The following is a 6000-nucleotide window of genomic DNA, read 5'->3' as shown; positions in this document are numbered from 1 at the left end:
AGACAAAGCCACATCAAGATATAGACTGTATCTTATGGAGTTGTAATAGAAACGAATTTGGGACAGAATTTGTGTAGTTCACAAAATACAAATTCTACAGCATCTGTACATTATTTTGTTTACCAGGTGTGATGCGATAAAGAAATTGGTTTTTATTGTAATGTGTATGGGTGTCTTGTTAATACATTAAAAGCCTCACAACGATACCTTGATATTCAAATTGAGAATAATACTTACAATTGTAGACTATTATAGAATTGACTTTATTGATCACAGTAAGGACAAATTGTAAATAATAAATCAATGCCTAAATAAAAGTAGCGGTCCTGTTGTAGTCCATTGATTATTTTTTTAATTTAATCGCTCTGTTTTATCGACACAGACGTGTGATGTATGAACTACGATACGATACGATACGATAGTGCCGACCCAGCCAGGACGAGGCCTGTCCCGGTCAAACCGGTATACCAGGGGGCACGATTTTAAGGAAAGACACGCTCTGGGATGGGAGAGGACGGCCGACTAGCCGCTGCGTCTTTTAAACCGCAACCGGTCGACCACAACCAAGTAGATATGCATCCTGAGCCTGGTCTAGGAAAATAGGTAAAGACGGGTTAACGTTGATAGGACTGAGCGTTGATGCGATGAGATGGGCGGTCTGGCCTTTGATGAGATGGCTTTGGTTGTTCTTGGTTCATGTACTGCTGCTAGACTAGCCTCGTTGTTCTCTTGATGTCTGCGGTACTAAGTTTTTGTCGTCTCTGTATCTTCCAGATTAATTATTTCTTCTACTTCTTTTCTTAGTGTCGTTGGAAGGACTAAACGCGTGGTGCGATGAGATGGGCGGTCTATCCTTTGGTGTGGGAGGTGGCTTGTTTATTCTTTGTTCTCGTACTACTGCTGGACTAGCTTCATTGTTGTCCCGATTGTATCGTCTTATTTTCTGCCTATATATTCCTCCAGGTAAAATATTTCTTGTATTTCTTTTCTTTAGCTTAATCTGGCTTTTAATGAAACGGCTTGGTTATTCTTAGTTCTTGTACTGCTACAAGACTAGCTTCATTGTTCTTCCGATTTTATGCTTCTTTTCTTGATATCGGTGATCGGACTGAGCGTTGATGCAATGCGATGCGGCTTTTGGTAAGGCGGCTTGGTTTTTCTTAGTTCTACTGCTACAAGACTTGCTTCATTGTTTTTCCAATTGTATGCTACTTACTTCATATCGTTGGTAGGACTAAGCGTTTCTGTGATGAGACGGGTGGTCTGGCCTTTGGTGAGATGTCTTGGTTCTTGTACTGCTGCTAGGTTATCTTCATTTTTCTCCTGAGGTCTGTGTTAGGTAGATACCTACTGAGTTTTTGACGTCTTCTTTATTCACATGTTCCGGGTCAGATATTTCTTATGCTTAATTTATTTGTGTCATAATTGAGTTCACTCTTTTCTATTTCTTGGATAGTAGATGTTTAAATTTTAGTTCCATTTATCCACAACCTCTGAAAAACTTGACTCTTTTGGGTTTTTTTAAATAATTACTACGGCGATAACTGTGGTTTTGGGTTTTTGTCGTCTTCTTTGTTGTCTGTTTTCCCTGAGTCGAATATTTCTTATTATTGTTTTTTGTTTTGGGCTAAATAAATCTTCTCTCTTCGATTATTTGATTTGTTTGCACTTTTGACTATTCCGTCGATATATGCGGTTCTGGGTTTTTGTCGTCTTTTTCGCTGTCTTTTGACATAATTTTTCCATTATCTAGTGTTTCTTGTGCTGCTTTTCTTATATAATTTTATGGTGGGTTAATTTAGTCTTCTCTCTTTCGTTTCTTGGATTGTGCTTGATGCGGTAAGCGGACGGCGGGTCACTTGGGAGCGCGTTCATATTTTCCCAACATTAAACGGTTCGCCTTGGTGTAATCTAGTATGATTTCTTTTTAGTTCAATGATCTTTATGCAGGGTGATTAATACATTGGGTTTCTTCCATCGTTTCCATTAGGTTTTTATTTCTTCACTGTTTCGTGGATTTTTTTTTTTCGGTGGATATTTTTAATTTCTTTTAGTACTTAAATTATTTTTCGATGTCTTCAAGATATCCATGATATTGTCCTCTCGAGGCAAAAGACAATGCTAACTGCCTCGTTGGATTAGGTTTTTATGCTCTTGGTGAAAGTATGTATTCTTATTGAAAAAAATCTAATTACCTAGATTCAAATTTTCTGGTTGAAATCCGTTTTCCGACAAGGTTGCAGCAGAGCTTGTTGAGCTGTGTGTACACTGTAGGTTAAATTGCTTGCGATCTGAAGTTTCTTATTGGAACACGTAGTTTCTCCAATCGATTTGAATATTTTGTGGTTCCTATAGGATTTCGTTATTAATTGGTCAATGGCATGGCTTTGGTTCCAATTTTTGAGTTTTCTTGCTATTAAATGAGTTTTTTAGGCGGAGTATCTATCTTCTGTTTATGATGAAGACCCTTTGCAAAATTCCTAGACTTCTCNGATTTTTTCGTATTATTTTTGCTTCTATTACGACAAAATTTATTTTGTATGTAGCTAAATAGATATTTTATCATCTGATTTCAAAGTTATTGTTCTAACTTATACCGTTTATGAAATATTATTGTGTGACCATCAAATTTGAGTGTAAATGAGAAGTACCCACCTACAGTTTACTAACGAAACCCTGGGCGATCTATCACTTACATACTTCTTGAAATCTTAAATGAAATAGCACAGTTTAGTACACAATCATGTAGTATTTTTTGCCTTGCCACGATCGACTGGACTAATATTGACTATACCCCTGTTCTACAGGTATTTTTTTATTATTGTTTCTTAAATGACCATTCCTGGCAATATTCCCTGAACATTTCGCAAAGCAATGTTCCGAGGAGATATTATTATAATCGTTGGATCTAAACCGTCCTTCACGCACTATTACGCATACTATGCATAGCAAATCGATCGTAGTAAATGCTGGCCGCGTTGTATGATGTCATACATCTCATTTAATGTGGTCTATCAATAACATATTTTATTCAAACCGTATGTTTGTCATTATGATATTATGTTTGTTTTAATTGATCCCTTTAATTTTAGCCGATTTTGATAGGGCAGAGGTAGTTTGAGACCCTGAAAAAACGCAGGAAAGTTTTTATCCCGGTTTTTTAAGAGGAACAGTTTTGTGACAGACTGGAAAAAATCTTTACTGTGATTCTTAATCCCGAAAATCGGAATTCCGATTCACTCGACTCCGACTGTAAACTTTTTGTTGGCAAATAAAATCGTTTTTGCTTTTTTACTTTAACTTTCTTTTACTCTATCCCGAAAGAACTCTTGCTATACCGAATATCGTTAGTCCGAACGCACGGAAGACTGATGGCACGGAATACTGAATAACTCTAGCTAGGTTTTAGATAAGATATATGGAGATGCGAGACTTTTTGATAGACCGACCAAACTTTAGGGCGAAGCTTTTTAGATACAACGACATAGACTGACGACCTCATAAAGGGTATCATAGGTAGCCGAGAGGTGCTGGATGCAGGCCGCTACCAACCGGGCGATGTGGAAATCATTGAGGGAGGTCTATGTTCAGCAGTGGATGTTCTGTGGCTGAAATGATGATGATGACGATGAAGGTGTATATGTAATTGTTTTTTTACAGATGATAGAGACAGACGAGCAAACCTCCAAAGAAGTATTTGAAGATGTCCTGAAGAGGCTACAGGCTTTAGGACCGAAGGGCAAGAGGGTTCTCGTGAAGCTACATGCTACTATGGGGGTGGAGTATAATGAGGTACGTATTCAGTTCATAGTGGTATTCTATACACTGTAAATGTACATTTTTCATGCTCATTCTTATTATCTACTTTAATATTTACCCCTAATTCAAACCCACATGCATTAAGCCAAAAAGACAGTTTAAATTTATTTCTAATCAATTCGAGGGAGTTCTTTGCCTGCATCTCACCTGGCGGAAAATGACGATCTATCTGAAGATGGAAGCAAGCTTCACCCAGAATTCTCAGCACAGAGGAACTGGCTATCTTACCTCCAACTTCTGTTAAACAACACTGTAACAATGTTGTTTTGGCAACAGACTTAGGAACGATTGTAATAGCTAATCAGGCGGATTTACAACTCAATTTCAGCAGAAAACTTTGCTCCCTCTGAGAATCGAACCCAGAACCATAGAGGCGGTAATAAACATCTATAAATCTGAACGTCACACTGTCACAATGTCATATTGTTTACCCTGATTGTTAAGGTCACAGAAACCATAACCATATAAGAACAAAGTCGCAATGAATGCAATCAGTGCAAGTCAGGCGTGTCAGATGTCCTCGTTCGTCAGGCGCAGTCGGGTCAAGTGCATTGTCTCATAAACATACAATGTGGACACTCCCTCTTTAAGGTCGCCAGGATCTAATAAGTCAAGTAATATTTATCAGTTTTGTGTGGTATGCAATAAACAATATCTATCTATTTCGATATTATACCTAACGAAACCTTGGGGGAGGCCTTTGTCCAGAAGTGGACGTCATTTGGCTGAAACTAACGAACGAACCTAACGAAAACTTTTTGTTAGAAATCTTCAGAACAGCTCTATGCAATTATGTGTGAAGTCATAATAATATAGTATTCGTTTGCCTTATTAAGATCATGGCTACAAGAATTGGCGTAGTGAGAACGAGAGATATAAACTTTAGGCTCTATGTTAATCCGAAACTCTTATGAGATTATACAAATCCTTTACGATTTTTTTAAATTGTTTTCACTATTGTTGCTTGAATAATATTGTCGACCTTAACTTAAAGTTAAAATTCTTATGTATATTGGCAAATAAACTTCATTATTCAACAGTGACAACCCTGATCAACTATGTATTTAACAATATGCCGTAAAAAATTGCACGCCTCAACAAACGGTATGTAATGTAAATAATAAACACTGACGTCACGGTGGCGTAATAAACGATTGCTATTTTTATTTCGGATGCCAGACCGAAATAGTTTTAATAATTAGACATAGGAAACGACTGACATGAATGCTGGCATACGGGTGACGACAGCTACGCAAATGCTTGCGAATTACTGTGCAAGTGTTGAAGGTCGATTCCTGGTGGAGTCAGTATCACCATCACTATAGGTTCAGCCAAACCAACGCGATCACACGCGATCAGCCAGCGTGCAGCGATGGCGATCAATGCTGTTGTGTATGTGTACGAGGTAACAGTAAACTCCTTGTATATCAATACGGGTTTTATTTGACTTTGTTACAATTTACAATTATTTAATGTACGACCAAAGGAGTGCAATCCAGAGAGTAAAANTAATGCAATAAATCTAAAAATCTTCCTCTCTCCTAAAATGCAGTGCCCGACAGGGTCCATAATTGTATCTTACCTTACCAATAACACCTTTTGTAAACATTATGGAAGCAATAAACTATTGAGTATTGAGTATTGAGTATTTCTTTGTTTCTGTTTTGTAGTCTGGGTATTACGGCGATTTCGGTAAGGTTTTAGGTTATGTTTATCAAAACCTTATTCTATTACTTTTTACTCACTTTTTTATTTGCATAATATCGGCATTGTACTAATTCTGCTTTGACACTTCACAAAACACTTGCGTTTAATGTAGTTCTCAGAATTTGTGATCTTGTTTGTTGGATGATTAATTGTTGTATTTTGGCTGATTCTGCACTTTTCCCTCTTGGATAACGTTATCACGTTTGCTGCGGTTCTTGATTAGTTGAAATATTACTTATTTTGTAACTTTTCGCGGTATTTGGTAATTTTAATTTGAAAATTTCTACGGAGCCGAAGTGAACTACGCGACAGTGCCGCCCTCTATTAGGATAATAGAAAACTTGGCTAGCCTGGACCAATATTTTGACTTATGGAAGACAAACCTAACACCAACCTGGGGCAGTTGGTCGCCCTCCCGGGACTAGAGTTGGTTTCTGGGTTTGAGGGTCATGTATGATGTCTTTATGATGAGTC

The sequence above is a fragment of the Ostrinia furnacalis genome, unplaced genomic scaffold, assembly GCF_004193835.3.
Source record: "Ostrinia furnacalis isolate ACB-3 unplaced genomic scaffold, ASM419383v2 OfSCF2600, whole genome shotgun sequence".
Lineage (NCBI taxonomy): Eukaryota > Metazoa > Arthropoda > Insecta > Lepidoptera > Crambidae > Ostrinia > Ostrinia furnacalis.
The sequence above is the reverse complement of the archived record's forward strand: the minus strand, read 5'-3'. Positions refer to the sequence as shown.